The sequence below is a fragment of the Anopheles funestus genome, unplaced genomic scaffold (genome assembly GCF_943734845.2).
Source record: "Anopheles funestus unplaced genomic scaffold, idAnoFuneDA-416_04 scaffold_53_ctg1, whole genome shotgun sequence".
NCBI lineage: Eukaryota > Metazoa > Arthropoda > Insecta > Diptera > Culicidae > Anopheles > Anopheles funestus.
This window is the reverse complement of record NW_026045343.1, coordinates 371-22,814: the sequence shown is the minus strand read 5'-3', so window position 1 is coordinate 22,814 and position 22,444 is coordinate 371. Positions and strand designations below refer to the sequence as shown.

The 22,444-nt window shown below is 48.1% G+C and overlaps 1 long non-coding RNA gene across 1 annotated transcript; it reads right to left on the bottom strand.

Annotated features, from left to right (window-relative positions):
* Positions 1 to 6,666: 6,666 nt before the first annotated feature.
* On the bottom strand, positions 6,667 to 20,989 carry LOC125774430 (uncharacterized). Its single transcript, XR_007420879.1, has 3 exons — positions 20,975 to 20,989; positions 19,617 to 19,938; positions 6,667 to 6,805 (listed from the first exon to the last, which is right to left on the bottom strand). It is a non-coding gene; the product is annotated as an uncharacterized LOC125774430 (long non-coding RNA).
* Between the last annotated feature and the right edge of the window lie 1,455 nt (positions 20,990 to 22,444).

The window sequence follows — 22,444 nt, the reverse complement described above, 5'->3', positions numbered from 1 at the left end:
ACTTTCGCCAAGACACCTTAGCCTAGACACCTTAGCCGAGACACTTTAGCCAAGACACCTTAGCCAAGACACCATAGCCAAGACACCTTAGCCAAGACACCTTAGCCAAGACACCTTAGCCAAGCATCTTAGCCAAGACACCTTAGCCAAGACACCTTAGCCAAGACACCTTAGCCAAGACACATTAGCCAAGACACCTTAGCCGAGACACCTTAGCCGAGACACATTAGCCAAGACACCTTAGCCAAGACACCTTAGCCAAGACACCTTAGCCAAGACACCTTAGCCAACACACCTTAGCCAAGACACCTTAGCCAAGACACATTAGCCAAGACACCTTAGCCAAGACACCTTAGCCAAGACACCTTAGCCAAGACACCTTAGCCAAGACACCTTAGCCAAGACACCTTAGCCAAGACACTTTAGCCAAGACACCTTAGACAAGACACCTTAACCAAGACACCTTAGCCAAGACACCTTAGCCAAGACACATTAGCCAAGACACATTAGCCAAGACGCCTTAGCCGAGACACATTAGCCAAGACACCTTAGCCAAGACACATTAGCCGAGACACATTAGCCAAGACACATTAGCCAAGACACCTTAGCCAAGACACCTTAGCCGAGACACATTAGCCAAGACACCTTAGCCAAGACACCTTAGCCAAGACACCTTAGCCAAGACACATTATCCAAGACACCTTAGCCAAGACACATTAGCCAAGACACATTAGCCAAGACACATTAGCCAAGACACCTTAGCCAAGACACATTAGCCAAGACACATTAGCCAAGACACATTAGCCAAGACACCTTAGCCAAGACACATTAGCCGAGACACATTAGCCAAGACACATTAGCCAAGACACCTTAGCCAAGACACCTTAGCCGAGACACATTAGCCAAGACACCTTAGCCAAGACACCTTAGCCAAGACACATTAGCCGAGACACATTAGCCAAGACACCTTAGCCAAGACACCTTAGCCAAGACACCTTAGCCGAGACACATTAGCCAAGACACATTAGCCAAGACACCTTAGCCAAGACACATTAGCCAAGACACCTTAGCCAAGACACCTTAGCCGAGACACATTAGCCAAGACACCTTAGCCAAGACACCTTAGCCAAGACACCTTAGCCAAGACAACTTAGCCAAGACACCTCAGCCAAGACATCTTAGCCAAGACACCTTAGCCAAGACACTTTAGCCGAGACACATTAGCCAAGACACCTTAGCCAAGACACCTTAGCCAAGACACCTTAGCCAAGACACCTTAGCCAAGACACCTTAGCCAAGACACCTTAGCCAAGACACCTTAGCCAAGACACCTTAGCCAAGACACCTTAGCCAAGACACCTTAGCCAAGACACCTTAGCCAAGACACCTTAGACAAGACACTTTAGCCGAGACACATTAGCCAAGACACCTTAGCCAAGTCACCTTAGCCAAGACACATTATCCAAGACACCTTAGCCATGACACCTTAGCCAAGACACCTTAGCCGAGACACATTAGCCAAGACACCTTAGCCAACACACCTTAGCCAAGACACCTTAGCCAAGACACATTAGCCAAGACACCTTAACCAAGACACCTTAGCCAAGACACCTTAGCCAAGACACCTTAGCCAAGACACCTTAGCCAAGACACTTTAGCCAAGACACCTTAGACAAGACACCTTAACCAAGACACCTTAGCCAAGACACCTTAGCCAAGACACATTAGCCAAGACACATTAGCCAAGACGCCTTAGCCGAGACACATTAGCCAAGACACCTTAGCCAAGACACATTAGCCGAGACACATTAGCCAAGACACCTTAGCCAAGACACCTTAGCCAAGACACATTAGCCAAGACACATTAGCCAAGACACCTTAGCCAAGACACAATAGCCAAGACACCTTAGCCGAGACACATTAGCCGAGACACATTAGCCAAGACATCTTAGCCAAGACACATTAGCCAAGACACATTACCCAAGACACCTTAGCCAAGACACATTAGCCAAGACACCTTAGCCAAGACACATTAGCCAAGACACCTTAGCCAAGACACCTTAGCCGAGACACATTAGCCAAGACACCTTAGCCAAGACACCTTAGCCAAGACACATTAGCCGAGACACATTAGCCAAGACACCTTAGCCAAGACACCTTAGCCAAGACACCTTAGCCGAGACACATTAGCCAAAACACATTAGCCAAGACACCTTAGCCAAGACACCTTAGCCGAGACACATTAGCCAAGACACCTTAGCCAAGACACCTTAGCCAAGACACCTTAGCCAAGACACCTTAGCCAAGACACCTCAGCCAAGACATCTTAGCCAAGACACCTTAGCCAAGACACTTTAGCCGAGACACATTAGCCAAGACACCTTAGCCAAGACACCTTAGCCAAGACACCTTAGCCAAGACACATTAGCCAAGACACCTTAGCCAAGACACCTTAGCCAAGACACTTTAGCCGAGACACATTAGCCAAGACACCTTAGCCAAGACACCTTAGCCAAGACACCTTAGCCAAGACACCTTAGCCAAGACACCTTAGACAAGACACTTTAGCCGAGACACATTAGCCAAGACACCTTAGCCAAGACACCTTAGCCAAGACACCTTAGCCAAGACACATTAGCCAAGACACCTTAGCCAAGACACTTTAGCCGAGACACATTAGCCAAGACACCTTAGCCAAGATACCTTAGCCAAGACACCTTAGCCAAGACACCTTAGCCAAGACACAATAGCCAAGACACCTTAGCCGAGACACATTAGCCGATACACATTAGCCAAGACATCTTAGCCAAGACACCTTAGCCAAGACACCTTAGCCAAGACACCTTAGCCAAGACACCTTAGCCAAGCATCTTAGCCAAGACACCTTAGCCAAGACACATTAGCCAAGACACCTTAGCCAAGACACCTTAGCCAAGACACCTTAGCCAAGACACCTTAGCCAAGACACTTTAGCCGAGACACATTAGCCAAGACACCTTAGCCAAGATACCTTAGCCAAGACACCTTAGCCAAGACACCTTAGCCAAGACACCTTCGCCGAGACACATTAGCCAAGACACCTTAGCCAAGACACCTTAGCCAAGACACCTTAGCCAAGACACATTAGCCAAGACACCTTAGCCAAGACACTTTAGCCGAGACACATTAGCCAAGACACCTTAGCCAAGATACCTTAGCCAAGACACCTTAGCCAAGACACCTTAGCCAAGACACCTTAGCCAAGACACCTTCGCCGAGACACATTAGCCAAGACACCTTAGCTAAGACACCTTAGCCAAGACACCTTAGCCAAGACACCTTAGCCAAGACACCTTAGCCAAGACACTTTAGCCGAGACACATTAGCCAAGACACCTTAGCCAAGACACCTTAGCCAAGACACCTTAGCCAAGACACCTTAGACAAGACACTTTAGCCGAGACACATTAGCCAAGACACCTTAGCCAAGACACATTAGCCTTAGCCAAGACACCTTAGCCAAGACACCTTAGCCAAGCATCTTAGCCAAGACACCTTAGCCAAGACACCTTAGCCAAGACACCTTAGTCAAGACACATTTGCCAAGACACCTTAGCCGAGACACCATAGCCGAGACACATTAGCCAATACACCTTAGCCAAGACACCTTAGCCAAGACACCTTAGCCAAGACACCTTAGCCAACACACCTTAGCCAAGACACCTTAGCCAAGACACATTAGCCAAGACACCTTAGCCAAGACACCTTAGCCAAGACACCTTAGCCAAGACACCTTAGCCAAGACACCTTAGCCAAGACACCTTAGCCAAGACACTTTAGCCAAGACACCTTAGACAAGACACCTTAACCAAGACACCTTAGCCAAGACACCTTAGCCAAGACACATTAGCCAAGACACATTAGCCAAGACACCTTAGCCGAGACACATTAGCCAAGACACCTTAGCCAAGACACATTAGCCGAGACACATTAGCCAAGACACATTAGCCAAGACACCTTAGCCAAGACACCTTAGCCGAAACACATTAGCCAAGACTCCTTAGCCAAGACACCTTAGCCAAGACACCTTAGCCAAGACACATTATCCAAGACACCTTAGCCAAGACACATTAGCCAAGACACATTAGCCAAGACACATTAGAAAAGACACCTTAGCCAAAACACATTAGCCAAGACACCTTAGCTAAGTCACCTTAGCCAAGACACCTTAGCCAAGACACCTTAGCCAAGTCACATTATCCAAGACACCTTAGCCAAGACACATTAGCCAAGACACCTTAGCCGAGACACATTAGCCAAGACACCTTAGCCAAGACACATTAGCCGAGACACATTAGCCAAGACACCTTAGCCAAGACACCTTAGCCAAGACACATTAGCCAAGACACCTTAGCCAAAACACATTAGCCAAGACACATTAGCTAAGACACCTTAGCCAAGACACCTTAGCCAAGACACCTTAGCCAAGACACATTAGCCAAGACACCTTAGCCAAGACACCTTAGCCAAGACACCTTAGCCAAGACACCTTAGCCAAGACACCTTAGCCGAGACACATTAGCCAAGACACCTTAGCCAAGACACCTTAGCCAAGACACATTAGCCGAGACACATTAGCCAAGACACCTTAGCCAAGACACCTTAGCCAAGACACCTTAGCCGAGACACATTAGCCAAAACCCATTAGCCAAGACACCTTAGCCAAGACACCTTAGCCGAGACACATTAGCCAAGACACCTTAGCCAAGACACCTTAGCCAAGACACCTTAGCCAAGACACCTTAGCCAAGACACCTCAGCCAAGACATCTTAGCCAAGGCACCTTAGCCAAGACACGTTAGCCGAGACACATTAGCCAAGACACCTTAGCCAAGACACCTTAGCCAAGACACCTTAGCCAAGACACCTTAGCCAAGACACCTTAGCCAAGACACTTTAGCCGAGACACATTAGCCAAGACACCTTAGCCAAGACACCTTAGCCAAGACACCTTAGACAAGACACTTTAGCCGAGACACATTAGCCAAGACACCTTAGCCAAGACACCTTAGCCAAGACACCTTAGCCAAGACACCTTAGCCGAGACACATTAGCCAAGACACCTTAGCCAAGACACCTTAGCCAAGACACATTAGCCAAGACACCTTAGCCAAGACACCTTAGCCGAGACACATTAGCCAAGACACCTTAGCCAAGACACCTTAGCCAAGACACATTAGCCGAGACACATTAGCCAAGACACCTTAGCCAAGACACCTTAGCCAAGACACCTTAGCCGAGACACATTAGCCAAAACACATTAGCCAAGACACCTTAGCCGAGACACCTTAGCCGAGACACATTAGCCAAGACACCTTAGCCAAGACACCTTAGCCAAGACACCTTAGCCAAGACACCTTAGCCAAGACACCTCAGCCAAGACATCTTAGCCAAGACACCTTAGCCAAGACACCTTAGCCGAGACACATTAGCCAAGACACCTTAGCCAAGACACCTTAGCCAAGACACCTTAGCCAAGACACCTTAGCCAAGACACCTTAGCCAAGACACCTTAGCCAAGACACTTTAGCCGAACACATTAGCCAAGACACCTTAGCCAAGACACCTTAGCCAAGACACCTTAGCCAAGACACCTTAGCCAAGACACCTTAGACAAGACACTTTAGCCGAGACACATTAGCCAAGACACCTTAGCCAAGACACCTTAGCCAAGACACCTTAGCCAAGACACCTTAGCCAAGACACCTTAGCCGAGACACATTAGCCAAGACACCTTAGCCAAGACACCTTAGCCAAGACACATTAGCCAAGACACCTTAGCCAAGACACCTTAGCCAAGACACAATAGCCAAGACACCTTAGCCGAGACACATTAGCCGATACACATTAGCCAAGACATCTTAGCCAAGACACCTTAGCCAAGACACCTTAGCCAAGACACCTTAGCCAAGACACCTTAGCCAAGCATCTTAGCCAAGACACCTTAGCCAAGACACATTAGCCAAGACACCTTAGCCAAGACACCTTAGCCAAGACACCTTAGCCAAGACACCTTAGCCAAGACACTTTAGCCGAGACACATTAGCCAAGACACCTTAGCCAAGATACCTTAGCCAAGACACCTTAGCCAAGACACTTTAGCCAAGACACCTTCGCCGAGACACATTAGCCAAGACACCTTAGCCAAGACACCTTAGCCAAGACACCTTAGCCAAGACACATTAGCCAAGACACATTAGCCAAGACACCTTAGCCAAGACACCTTAGCCAAGACACCTTAGCCAAGACACCTTAGCCAAGACACCTTAGCCAAGACACTTTAGCCGAACACATTAGCCAAGACACCTTAGCCAAGACACCTTAGCCAAGACACCTTAGCCAAGACACCTTAGCCAAGACACCTTAGCCAAGACACCTTAGCCAAGACACTTTAGCCGAGACACATTAGCCAAGACACCTTAGCCAAGACACCTTAGCCAAGACACCTTAGCCAAGACACCTTAGACAAGACACCTTAGCCGAGACACATTAGCCAAGACACCTTAGCCAAGACACTTTAGCCAAGACACCTTAGACAAGACACCTTAACCAAGACACCTTAGACAACACACCTTAGCCAAGACACCTTAGCCAAGACACCTTAGCCAAGCATCTTAGCCAAGACACCTTAGCCAAGACACCTTAGCCAAGACACCTTAGCCAAGACACATTAGCCAAGACACCTTAGCCGAGACACCTTAGCCGAGACACATTAGCCAAGACACCTTAGCCAAGACACCTTAGCCAAGACACCTTTGCCAAGACACCTTAGCCAACACACCTTAGCCAAGACACCTTAGCCAAGACACATTAGCCAAGACACCTTAGCCAAGACACCTTAGCCAAGACACCTTAGCCAAGACACCTTAGCCAAGACACCTTAGCCAAGACACCTTAGCCAAGACACTTTAGCCAAGACACCTTAGACAAGACACCTTAACCAAGATACCTTAGCCAAGACACCTTAACCAAGACCCCTTAGCCGAGACACATTAGCCAAGACACCTTAGCCAAGACACCTTAGCCAAGACACCTTAGCCAAGACACCTTAGCCAAGACACCTTAGCCAAGACACCTTAGCCAAGACACATTAGCCAAGACACATTAGCCAAGACACCTTAGCCAAGACACATTAGCCAAGACACCTTAGCCAAGACACCTTAGCCGAGACACATTAGCCAAGATACTTTAGCCAAGACACCTTAGCCAAGACACCTTAGCCAAGACACATTAGCCGAGACACATTAGCCAAGACACCTTAGCCAAGACACCTTAGCCAAGACACCTCAGCCAAGACATCTTAGCCAAGACACCTTAGCCAAGACACCTTAGCTAAGACACCTTAGCCAAGACACCTTAGCCAAGACACCTTAGCCAAGACACATTAGCCAAGACACCTTAGCCAAGACACATTAGCCAAGACACCTTAGCCAAGACACCTTAGCCGAGACACATTAGCCAAGACACCTTAGCCAAGACACCTTAGCCAAGACACATTAGCCGAGACACATTAGCCAAGACACCTTAGCCAAGACACCTTAGCCAAGACACCTTAGCCGAGACACATTAGCCAAAACACATTAGCCAAGACACCTTAGCCAAGACACATTAGCCAAGACACCTTAGCCAAGACACCTTAGCCAAGACACAATAGCCAAGACACCTTAGCCGATACACATTAGCCGATACACATTAGCCAAGACATCTTAGCCAAGACACCTTAGCCAAGACACCTTAGCCAAGACACCTTAGCCAAGACACCTTAGCCAAGCATCTTAGCCAAGACACCTTAGCCAAGACACATTAGCCAAGACACCTTAGCCAAGACACCTTAGCCAAGACACCTTAGCCAAGACACCTTAGCCGAGACACATTAGCCAAGACACCTTAGCCAAGATACCTTAGCCAAGACACCTTAGCCAAGACACCTTAGCCAAGACACCTTCGCCGAGACACATTAGCCAAGACACCTTAGCCAAGACACCTTAGCCAAGACACCTTAGCCAAGACACATTAGCCAAGAGACCTTAGCCAAGACACTTTAGCCGAGACACATTAGCCAAGACACCTTAGCCAAGATACCTTAGCCAAGACACCTTAGCCAAGACACCTTAGCCAAGACACCTTAGCCAAGACACCTTCGCCGAGACACATTAGCCAAGACACCTTAGCTAAGACACCTTAGCCAAGACACCTTAGCCAAGACGCCTTAGCCAAGACACCTTAGCCAAGACACTTTAGCCGAGACACATTAGCCAAGACACCTTAGCCAAGACACCTTAGCCAAGACACCTTAGCCAAGACACCTTAGACAAGACACTTTAGCCGAGACACATTAGCCAAGACACTTTAGCCAAGACACATTAGCCTTAGCCAAGACACCTTAGCCAAGACACCTTGGCCAAGCATCTTAGCCAAGACACCTTAGCCAAGACACCTTAGCCAAGACACCTTAGCCAAGACACATTAGCCAAGACACCTTAGCCGAGACACCTTAGCCGAGACACCTTAGCCAAGACACCTTAGCCAAGACACCTTAGCCAAGACACCTTAGCCAAGACACCTTAGCCAACACACCTTAGCCAAGACACCTTAGCCAAGACACATTAGCCAAGACACCTTAGCCAAGACACCTTAGCCAAGACACCTTAGCCAAGACACCTTAGCCAAGACACCTTAGCCAAGACACCTTAGCCAAGACACCTTAGCCAAGACACCTTAGACAAGACACCTTAACCAAGACACCTTAGCCAAGACACCTTAGCCAAGACACATTAGCCAAGACACATTAGCTTAGACACCTTAGCCGAGACACATTAGCCAAGACACCTTAGCCAAGACACATTAGCCGAGACACATTAGCCAAGACACATTAGCCAAGACACCTTAGCCAAGACACCTTAGCCGAGACACATTAGCCAAGACACCTTAGCCAAGACACCTTAGCCAAGACACCTTAGCCAAGACACCTTAGCCAAGACACCTTAGCCAAGACACATTAGCCAAGACACATTAGCCAAGACACATTAGCCAAGACACCTTAGCCAAAACACATTAGCCAAGACACCTTAGCTAAGACACCTTAGCCAAGACACCTTAGCCAAGACACCTTAGCCAAGACACATTATCCAAGACACCTTAGCCAAGACACATTAGCCAAGAAACCTTAGCCGAGACACATTAGCCAAGACACCTTAGCCAAGACACATTAGCCGAGACACATTAGCCAAGACACCTTAGCCAAGATACCTTAGCCAAGACACATTAGCCAAGACACCTTAGCCAAAACACATAAGCCAAGACACCTTAGCTAAAACACCTTAGCCAAGACACCTTAGCCAAGACACCTTAGCCAAGACACATTAGCCAAGACACCTTAGCCAAGACACATTAGCCAAGACACCTTAGCCAAGACACCTTAGCCGAGACACATTAGCCAAGACACCTTAGCCAAGACACCTTAGCCAAGACACATTAGCCGAGACACATTAGCCAAGACACCTTAGCCAAGACACCTTAGCCAAGACACCTTAGCCAAGACACATTAGCCAAAACACATTAGCCAAGACACCTTAGCCAAGACACCTTAGTCGAGACACATTAGCCAAGACACCTTAGCCAAGACACCTTAGCCAAGACACCTTAGCCAAGACACCTTAGCCAAGACACCTCAGCCAAGACATCTTAGCCAAGACACCTTAGCCAAGACACTTTAGCCGAGACACATTAGCCAAGACACCTTAGCCAAGACACCTTAGCCAAGACACCTTAGCCAAGACACCTTAGCCAAGACACCTTAGCCAAGACACTTTAGCCGAGACACATTAGCCAAGACACCTTAGCCAAGACACCTTAGCCAAGACACCTTAGCCAAGACACCTTAGCCAAGACACCTTAGACAAGACACTTTAGCCGAGACACATTAGCCAAGACACCTTAGCCAAGACACCTTAGCCAAGACACCTTAGCCAAGACACCTTAGCCGAGACACATTAGCCAAGACACCTTAGCCAAGACACCTTAGCCAAGACACATTAGCCAAGACACCTTAGCCAAGACACCTTAGCTAAGACACAATAGCCAAGACACCTTAGCCGAGACACATTAGCCGATACACATTAGCCAAGGCATCTTAGCCAAGACACCTTAGCCAAGACACCTTAGCCAAGACACCTTAGCCAAGACACCTTAGCCAAGCATCTTAGCCAAGACACCTTAGCCAAGACACATTAGCCAAGACACCTTAGCCAAGACACCTTAGCCAAGACACCTTAGCCAAGACACCTTAGCCAAGACACTTTAACCGAGACACATTAGCCAAGACACCTTAGCCAAGATACCTTAGCCAAGACACCTTAGCCAAGACACCTTAGCCAAGACACCTTCGCCGAGACACATTAGCCAAGACACCTTAGCCAAGACACCTTAGCCAAGACACCTTAGCCAAGACACATTAGCCAAGACACCTTAGCCAAGACACTTTAGCCGAGACACATTAGCCAAGACACCTTAGCCAAGACACCATAGCCAAGACACCTTAGCCAAGACACCTTAGCCAAGACACCTTAGCCAAGACACCTTCGCCGAGACACATTAGCCAAGACACCTTAGCTAAGACACCTTAGCCAAGACAACTTAGCCAAGACACCTTAGCCAAGACACCTTAGCCAAGACACTTTAGCCGAGACACATTAGCCAAGACACCTTAGCCAAGACACCTTAGCCAAGACACCTTAGCCAAGACACCTTAGACAAGACACTTTAGCCGAGACACATTAGCCAAGACACCTTAGCCAAGACACTTTAGCCAAGACACCTTAGACAAGACACCTTAACCAAGACACCTTAGCCAACACACCTTAGCCAAGACACCTTAGCCAAGACACCTTAGCCAAGCATCTTAGCCAAGACACCTTAGCCAAGACACCTTAGCCAAGACACCTTAGCCAAGACACATTAGCCAAGACACCTTAGCCGAGACACCTTAGCCGAGACACATTAGCCAAGACACCTTAGCCAAGACACCTTAGCCAAGACACCTTAGCCAAGACACCTTAGCCAACACACCTTAGCCAAGACACCTTAGCCAAGACACATTAGCCAAGACACCTTAGCCAAGACACCTTAGCCAAGACACCTTAGCCAAGACACCTTAGCCAAGACACCTTAGCCAAGACACTTTAGCCAAGACACCTTAGACAAGACACCTTAACCAAGACACCTTAGCCAAGACACCTTAGCCAAGACACATTAGCCAAGACACATTAGCCAAGACGCCTTAGCCGAGACACATTAGCCAAGACACCTTAGCCAAGACACATTAGCCGAGACACATTAGCCAAGACACATTAGCCAACACACCTTAGCCAAGACACCTTAGCCGAGACACATTAGCCAAGACACCTTAGCCAAGACACCTTAGCCAAGACACCTTAGCCAAGACACATTATCCAAGACACCTTAGCCAAGACACATTAGCCAAGACACATTAGCCAAGACACATTAGCCAAGACACCTTAGCCAAGACACATTAGCCAAGACACATTAGCCAAGACACATTAGCCAAGACACCTTAGCCAAGACACATTAGCCGAGACACATTAGCCAAGACACATTAGCCAAGACACCTTAGCCAAGACACCTTAGCCGAGACACATTAGCCAAGACACCTTAGCCAAGACACCTTAGCCAAGACACATTAGCCGAGACACATTAGCCAAGACACCTTAGCCAAGACACCTTAGCCAAGACACCTTAGCCGAGACACATTAGCCAAGACACATTAGCCAAGACACCTTAGCCAAGACACATTAGCCAAGACACCTTAGCCAAGACACCTTAGCCGAGACACATTAGCCAAGACACCTTAGCCAAGACACCTTAGCCAAGACACCTTAGCCAAGACAACTTAGCCAAGACACCTCAGCCAAGACATCTTAGCCAAGACACCTTAGCCAAGACACTTTAGCCGAGACACATTAGCCAAGACACCTTAGCCAAGACACCTTAGCCAAGACACCTTAGCCAAGACACCTTAGCCAAGACACCTTAGCCAAGACACCTTAGCCAAGACACCTTAGCCAAGACACTTTAGCCGAGACACATTAGCCAAGACACCTTAGCCAAGACACCTTAGCCAAGACACCTTAGCCAAGACACCTTAGACAAGACACTTTAGCCGAGACACATTAGCCAAGACACCTTAGCCAAGTCACCTTAGCCAAGACACATTATCCAAGACACCTTAGCCATGACGCCTTAGCCAAGACACCTTAGCCGAGACACATTAGCCAAGACACCTTAGCCAACACACCTTAGCCAAGACACCTTAGCCAAGACACATTAGCCAAGACACCTTAGCCAAGACACCTTAGCCAAGACACCTTAGCCAAGACACCTTAGCCAAGACACTTTAGCCAAGACACCTTAGACAAGACACCTTAACCAAGACACCTTAGCCAAGACACCTTAGCCAAGACACATTAGCCAAGACACATTAGCCAAGACGCCTTAGCCGAGACACATTAGCCAAGACACCTTAGCCAAGACACATTAGCCGAGACACATTAGCCAAGACACCTTAGCCAAGACACCTTAGCCAAGACACATTAGCCAAGACACATTAGCCAAGACACCTTAGCCAAGACACCTTCGCCGAGACACATTAGCCAAGACACCTTAGCCAAGGCACCTTAGCCAAGACACCTTAGCCAAGACACTTTCGCCAAGACACCTTAGCCTAGACACCTTAGCCGAGACACTTTAGCCAAGACACCTTAGCCAAGACACCATAGCCAAGACACCTTAGCCAAGACACCTTAGCCAAGACACCTTAGCCAAGCATCTTAGCCAAGACACCTTAGCCAAGACACCTTAGCCAAGACACCTTAGCCAAGACACATTAGCCAAGACACCTTAGCCGAGACACCTTAGCCGAGACACATTAGCCAAGACACCTTAGCCAAGACACCTTAGCCAAGACACCTTAGCCAAGACACCTTAGCCAACACACCTTAGCCAAGACACCTTAGCCAAGACACATTAGCCAAGACACCTTAGCCAAGACACCTTAGCCAAGACACCTTAGCCAAGACACCTTAGCCAAGACACCTTAGCCAAGACACTTTAGCCAAGACACCTTAGACAAGACACCTTAACCAAGACACCTTAGCCAAGACACCTTAGCCAAGACACATTAGCCAAGACACATTAGCCAAGACGCCTTAGCCGAGACACATTAGCCAAGACACCTTAGCCAAGACACATTAGCCGAGACACATTAGCCAAGACACATTAGCCAAGACACCTTAGCCAAGACACCTTAGCCGAGACACATTAGCCAAGACACCTTAGCCAAGACACCTTAGCCAAGACACCTTAGCCAAGACACATTATCCAAGACACCTTAGCCAAGACACATTAGCCAAGACACATTAGCCAAGACACATTAGCCAAGACACCTTAGCCAAGACACATTAGCCAAGACACATTAGCCAAGACACATTAGCCAAGACACCTTAGCCAAGACACATTAGCCGAGACACATTAGCCAAGACACATTAGCCAAGACACCTTAGCCAAGACACCTTAGCCGAGACACATTAGCCAAGACACCTTAGCCAAGACACCTTAGCCAAGACACCTTAGCCAAGACACATTAGCCAAGACACATTAGCCAAGACACCTTAGCCAAGACACATTCGCCAAGACACCTTAGCCAAGACACCTTAGCCGAGACACATTAGCCAAGACACCTTAGCCAAGACACCTTAGCCAAGACACCTTAGCCGAGACACATTAGCCAAGACACCTTAGCCAAGACACCTTAGCCAAGACACCTTAGCCAAGACAACTTAGCCAAGACACCTCAGCCAAGACATCTTAGCCAAGACACCTTAGCCAAGACACTTTAGCCGAGACACATTAGCCAAGACACCTTAGCCAAGACACCTTAGCCAAGACACCTTAGCCAAGACACCTTAGCCAAGACACCTTAGCCAAGACACCTTAGCCAAGACACCTTAGCCAAGACACTTTAGCCGAGACACATTAGCCAAGACACCTTAGCCAAGACACCTTAGCCAAGACACCTTAGCCAAGACACCTTAGACAAGACACTTTAGCCGAGACACATTAGCCAAGACACCTTAGCCAAGTCACCTTAGCCAAGACACATTATCCAAGACACCTTAGCCATGACACCTTAGCCAAGACACCTTAGCCGAGACACATTAGCCAAGACACCTTAGCCAACACACCTTAGCCAAGACACCTTAGCCAAGACACATTAGCCAAGACACCTTAGCCAAGACACCTTAGCCAAGACACCTTAGCCAAGACACCTTAGCCAAGACACCTTAGCCAAGACACTTTAGCCAAGACACCTTAGACAAGACACTTTAACCAAGACACCTTAGCCAAGACACCTTAGCCAAGACACATTAGCCAAGACACATTAGCCAAGACGCCTTAGCCGAGACACATTAGCCAAGACACCTTAGCCAAGACACCTTAGCCAAGACACATTAGCCAAGACACCTTAGCCAAGACACCTTAGCCAAGACACATTAGCCAAGACACATTAGCCAAGACACCTTAGCCAAGACACAATAGCCAAGACACCTTAGCCGAGACACATTAGCCGAGACACATTAGCCAAGACATCTTAGCCAAGACACATTAGCCAAGACACATTAGCCAAGACACCTTAGCCAAGACACATTAGCCAAGACACATTAGCCAAGACACATTAGCCAAGACACCTTAGCCAAGACACCTTAGCCGAGACACATTAGCCAAGACACCTTAGCCAAGACACCTTAGCCAAGACACATTAGCCGAGACACATTAGCCAAGACACCTTAGCCAAGACACCTTAGCCAAGACACATTAGCCGAGACACATTAGCCAAGACACCTTAGCCAAGACACCTTAGCCAAGACACCTTAGCCAAGACACCTTAGCTGAGACACATTAGCCAAGACACATTAGCCAAGACACCTTAGCCAAGACACATTAGCCAAGACACCTTAGCCAAGACACCTTAGCCGAGACACATTAGCCAAGACACCTTAGCCAAGACACCTTAGCCAAGACACCTTAGCCAAGACAACTTAGCCAAGACACCTCAGCCAAGACATCTTAGCCAAGACACCTTAGCCAAGACACTTTAGCCGAGACACATTAGCCAAGACACCTTAGCCAAGACACCTTAGCCAAGACACCTTAGCCAAGACACCTTAGCCAAGACACCTTAGCCAAGACACCTTAGCCAAGACACTTTAGCCGAGACACATTAGCCAAGACACCTTAGCCAAGACACCTTAGCCAAGACACCTTAGCCAAGACACCTTAGACAAGACACTTTAGCCGAGACACATTAGCCAAGACACCTTAGCCAAGTCACCTTAGCCAAGACACATTATCCAAGACACCTTAGCCATGACACCTTAGCCAAGACACCTTAGCCGAGACACATTAGCCAAGACACCTTAGCCAAGACACCTTAGCCGAGACACATTAGCCGAGACACATTAGCCAAGACATCTTAGCCAAGACACCTTAGCCAAGACACCTTAGCCAAGACACCTTAGCCAAGACACCTTAGCCAAGCATCTTAGCCAAGACACCTTAGCCAAGACACCTTAGCCAAGACACCTTAGCCAAGACACCTTAGCCAAGACACATTAGCCAAGACACCTTAGCCGAGACACCTTAGCCGAGACACATTAGCCAAGACACCTTAGCCAAGACACCTTAGCCAAGACACCTTAGCCAAGACACCTTAGCCAAGACACCTTAGCCAAGACACCTTAGCCAAGACACATTAGCCAAGACACATTAGCCAAGACACCTTAGCCAAGACACAATAGCCAAGACACCTTAGCCGAGACACATTAGCCGAGACACATTAGCCAAGACATCTTAGCCAAGACACCTTAGCCAAGACACCTTAGCCAAGACACCTTAGCCAAGCATCTTAGCCAAGACACCTTAGCCAAGACACCTTAGCCAAGACACATTAGCCAAGACACTTTAGCCAAGACACATTAGCCTTAGCCAAGACACCTTAGCCAAGACACCTTGGCCAAGCATCTTAGCCAAGACACCTTAGCCAAGACACCTTAGCCAAGACACATTATCCAAGACACCTTAGCCAAGACACATTAGCCGAGACACATTAGCCAAGACACATTAGCCAAGACACCTTAGCCAAGACACCTTAGCCGAGACACATTAGCCAAGCATCTTAGCCAAGACACCTTAGCCAAGACACCTTAGCCAAGACACCTTAGCCGAGACACATTAGCCAAGACACCTTAGCCATGACACCTTAGCCAAGACACCTTAGCCGAGACACATTAGCCAAGACACCTTAGCCAAGACACCTTAGCCAAGATACCTTAGCCAAGACACTTTAGCCAAGACACCTTAGCCAAGACACCTTAGCCAAGACACCTTAGCCAAGCATCTTAGCCAAGACACCTTAGCCAAGACACCTTAGCCAAGACACCTTAGCCAAGACACATTAGCCAAGACACCTTAGCCGAGACACCTTAGCCGAGACACATTAGCCAAGACACCTTAGCCAAGACACCTTAGCCAAGACACTTTAGCCGAGACACATTAGCCAAGACACCTTAGCCAAGATACCTTAGCCAAGACACTTTAGCCAAGACACCTTAGCCAAGACACCTTAGCCAAGACACATTAGCCAAGACACCTTAGCCAAGACACCTTAGCCAAGACACCTTAGCCAAGACACTTTAGCCGAGACACATTAGCCAAGACACCTTAGCCAAGACACCTTAGCCAAGACACCTTAGCCAAGACACCTTAGCCGAGACACATTAGCCAAGACACATTAGCCAAGACACCGTAGCCAAGACACCTTAGCCAAGACACCTTAGCCAAGACACATTAGCCAAGACACCTTAGCCAAGACACCTTAGCCAAGACACCTTAGCCAAGACACCTTAGCCAAGACACATTAGCCAAGACATCTTAGCCGAGACACCTTAGCCAAGACACCTTAGCCAAGACACATTAGCCAAGACACCTTTGCCAAGACACATTACCCAAGACACATTAGCCAAGACACCTTAGCCAAGACACATTAGCCAAGACACCTTAGCCAAGACACCTTAGCCGAGACACATTAGCCAAGACACCTTAGCCAAGCCACTTTAGCCAAGACACCTTAGCCAAGACACCTTAGCCAAGACACCTTAGCCAAGACACTTTAGCCAAGACACCTTAGCCAAGACACCTTAGCCAAGACACCTTAGCCAAGACACTTTAGCCGAGACACCTTAGCCAAGACACATTAGCCAAAACACATTAGCCAAGACACCGTAGCCAAGACACATTAGCCAAGACACCTTAGCCGAGACACATTAGCCAAGACACCTTAGCAAAGACACTTTAGCCAAGACACCTTAGCCAAGACACCTTAGCCAAGACACATTAGCCAAGACACCTTAGCCAAGACACTTTAGCCAAGACGCCTTAGCCAAGACACCTTAGCCAAGACACCTTAGCCAAGACACATAAGCCAAGACACCTTAGCCAAGACACCTTAGCCAAGACACATAAGCCAAGACACCTTAGCCAAGACACCTTAGCCAAGACACATTAGCCAAGACACCTTAGCCAAGACACCTTAGCCAAGACACATTAGCCAAGACACCTTAGCCAAGACACCTTAGTGAAGACACCTTAGCCAAGACACCTTAGTGAAGACACATAAGCCAAGACACCTTAGCCAAGACACCTTAGCCAAGACACCTTAGCCAAGACACCTTAGCCAAGACACCTTAGCCAAGACACATTAGCCAAGACACCTTAGCCAAGACACCTTAGTGAAGACACATTAGCCAAGACACCTTAGCCAAGACACCTTAGCCAAGACACTTTAGCCGAGACACCTTAGCCAAGACACCTTAGTGAAGACACCTTAGCCAAGACACCTTAGCCAAGACACATAAGCCAAGACACCTTAGCCAAGACACCTTAGCCAAGACACCTTAGCCAAGACACCTTAGCCAAGACACCTTAGCCAAGACACATTAGCCAAGACACATTAGCCAAGACACCTTAGCCAAGACACAATAGCCAAGACACCTTAGCCGAGACACATTAGCCGAGACACATTAGCCAAGACATCTTAGCCAAGACACCTTAGCCAAGACACCTTAGCCAAGACACCTTAGCCAAGCATCTTAGCCAAGACACCTTAGCCAAGACACCTTAGCCAAGACACCTTAGCCAAGACACATTAGCCAAGACACCTTAGCCGAGACACCTTAGCCGAGACACATTAGCCAAGACACCTTAGCCAAGACACCTTAGCCAAGACACCTTAGCCAAGACACCTTAGCCAAGACACTTTAGCCGAGACACATTAGCCAAGACACCTTAGCCAAGATACCTTAGCCAAGACACTTTAGCCAAGACACCTTAGCCAAGACACCTTAGCCAAGACACATTAGCCAAGACACCTTAGCCAAGACACCTTAGCCAAGACACCTTAGCCAAGACACTTTAGCCGAGACACATTAGCCAAGACACCTTAGCCAAGACACCTTAGCCAAGACACCTTAGCCGAGACACATTAGCCAAGACACATTAGCCAAGACACCGTAGCCAAGACACCTTAGCCAAGACACCTTAGCCGAGACACATTAGCCAAGACACCTTAGCCAAGACACCTTAGCCAAGACACCTTAGCCAAGACACCTTAGCCAAGACACATTAGCCAAGACATCTTAGCCGAGACACCTTAGCCAAGACACCTTAGCCAAGACACATTAGCCAAGACACCTTTGCCAAGACACATTACCCAAGACACATTAGCCAAGACACCTTAGCCAAGACACATTAGCCAAGACACCTTAGCCAAGACACCTTAGCCGAGACACATTAGCCAAGACACCTTAGCCAAGCCACTTTAGCCAAGACACCTTAGCCAAGACACCTTAGCCAAGACACCTTAGCCAAGACACTTTAGCCAAGACACCTTAGCCAAGACACCTTAGCCAAGACACCTTAGCCAAGACACTTTAGCCGAGACACCTTAGCCAAGACACATTAGCCAAAACACATTAGCCAAGACACCTTAGCCAAGACACATTAGCCAAGACACCTTAGCCAAGACACCTTAGCCAAGACACATTAGCCAAGACACCTTAGCCAAGACACTTTAGCCAAGACACCTTAGCCAAGACACCTTAGCCAAGACACCTTAGCCAAGACACTTTAGCCAAGACACCTTAGCCAAGACACCTTAGCCAAGACACATAAGCCAAGACACCTTAGCCAAGACACCTTAGCCAAGACACATTAGCCAAGACACCTTAGCCAAGACACCTTAGCCAAGGCACATTAGCCAAGACACCTTAGCCAAGACACCTTAGTGAAGACACCTTAGCCAAGACACCTTAGTGAAGACACCTTAGCCAAGACACATTAGCCAAGACACCTTAGCCAAGACACTTTAGCCAAGACACCTTAGCCAAGACACATTAGCCAAGACACCTTAGCCAAGACACATTAGCCAAGACACCTTAGCCAAGACACTTTAGCCAAGACACCTTAGCCGAGACACATTAGCCAAGACACCTTAGCCAAGACACTTTAGCCAAGACACCTTAGCCAAGACACCTTAGCCAAGACACATTAGCCAAGACACCTTAGCCAAGACACCTTAGCCAAGACACATTAGCCAAGACACCTTAGCCAAGACACCTTAGCCAAGACACCTTAGCCAAGACACCTTAGCCAAGACACATTAGCCAAGACACCTTAGCCAAGACACCTTAGCCAAGACACATTAGCCAAGACACCTTAGCCAAGACACATTAGCCAAGACACCTAAGCCAAGACACTTTAGCCAAGACACCTTAGCCAAGACACCTTAGCCAAGACACCTTAGCCAAGACACATTAGCCAAGACACCTTAGCCAAGACACCTTAGTGAAGACACCTTAGCCAAGACACCTTAGTGAAGACACATAAGCCAAGACACCTTAGCCAAGACACCTTAGCCAAGACACCTTAGCCAAGACACCTTAGCCAAGACACCTTAGCCAAGACACATTAGCCAAGACACCTTAGCCAAGACACCTTAGTGAAGACACCATAGCCAAGACACCTTAGTGAAGACACATTAGCCAAGACACCTTAGCCAAGACACCTTAGCCAAGACACATTAGCCAAGACACCTTAGCCAAGACACCTTAGTGAAGACACCTTAGCCAAGACACATTAGCCAAGACACCTTAGCCAAGACACTTTAGCCAAGACACCTTAGCCAAGACACATTAGCCAAGACACCTTAGCCAAGACACATTAGCCAAGACACCTTAGCCAAGACACTTTAGCCAAGACACCTTAGCCGAGACACATTAGCCAAGACACCTTAGCCAAGACACTTTAGCCAAGACACCTTAGCCAAGACACCTTAGCCAAGACACATTAGCCAAGACACCTTAGCCAAGACACCTTAGCCAAGACACATTAGCCAAGACACCTTAGCCAAGACACCTTAGCCAAGACACCTTAGCCAAGACACCTTAGCCAAGACACATTAGCCAAGACACCTTAGCCAAGACACCTTAGCCAAGACACATTAGCCAAGACACCTTAGCCAAGACACATTAGCCAAGACACCTAAGCCAAGACACTTTAGCCAAGACACCTTAGCCAAGACACCTTAGCCAAGACACCTTAGCCAAGACACATTAGCCAAGACACCTTAGCCAAGACACCTTAGTGAAGACACCTTAGCCAAGACACCTTAGTGAAGACACATAAGCCAAGACACCTTAGCCAAGACACCTTAGCCAAGACACCTTAGCCAAGACACCTTAGCCAAGACACCTTAGCCAAGACACATTAGCCAAGACACCTTAGCCAAGACACCTTAGTGAAGACACCATAGCCAAGACACCTTAGTGAAGACACATTAGCCAAGACACCTTAGCCAAGACACCTTAGCCAAGACACATTAGCCAAGACACCTTAGCCAAGACACCTTAGTGAAGACACCTTAGCCAAGACACCTTAGCCAAGACACATAAGCCAAGACACCTTAGCCAAGACACCTTAGCCAAGACACCTTAGCCAAGACACCTTAGCCAAGACACCTTAGCCAAGACACATTAGCCAAGACACATTAGCCAAGACACCTTAGCCAAGACACAATAGCCAAGACACCTTAGCCGAGACACATTAGCCGAGACACATTAGCCAAGACATCTTAGCCAAGACACCTTAGCCAAGACACCTTAGCCAAGACACCTTAGCCAAGCATCTTAGCCAAGACACCTTAGCCAAGACACCTTAGCCAAGACACCTTAGCCAAGACACATTAGCCAAGACACCTTAGCCGAGACACCTTAGCCGAGACACATTAGCCAAGACACCTTAGCCAAGACACCTTAGCCAAGACACCTTAGCCAAGACACCTTAGCCAAGACACTTTAGCCGAGACACATTAGCCAAGACACCTTAGCCAAGATACCTTAGCCAAGACACTTTAGCCAAGACACCTTAGCCAAGACACCTTAGCCAAGACACATTAGCCAAGACACCTTAGCCAAGACACCTTAGCCAAGACACCTTAGCCAAGACACTTTAGCCGAGACACATTAGCCAAGACACCTTAGCCAAGACACCTTAGCCAAGACACCTTAGCCGAGACACATTAGCCAAGACACATTAGCCAAGACACCGTAGCCAAGACACCTTAGCCAAGACACCTTAGCCGAGACACATTAGCCAAGACACCTTAGCCAAGACACCTTAGCCAAGACACCTTAGCCAAGACACCTTAGCCAAGACACATTAGCCAAGACATCTTAGCCGAGACACCTTAGCCAAGACACCTTAGCCAAGACACATTAGCCAAGACACCTTTGCCAAGACACATTACCCAAGACACATTAGCCAAGACACCTTAGCCAAGACACATTAGCCAAGACACCTTAGCCAAGACACCTTAGCCGAGACACATTAGCCAAGACACCTTAGCCAAGCCACTTTAGCCAAGACACCTTAGCCAAGACACCTTAGCCAAGACACCTTAGCCAAGACACTTTAGCCAAGACACCTTAGCCAAGACACCTTAGCCAAGACACCTTAGCCAAGACACTTTAGCCGAGACACCTTAGCCAAGACACATTAGCCAAAACACATTAGCCAAGACACCGTAGCCAAGACACATTAGCCAAGACACCTTAGCCGAGACACATTAGCCAAGACACCTTAGCCAAGACACTTTAGCCAAGACACCTTAGCCAAGACACCTTAGCCAAGACACATTAGCCAAGACACCTTAGCCAAGACACCTTAGCCAAGACACATTAGCCAAGACACCTTAGCCAAGACACTTTAGCCAAGACACC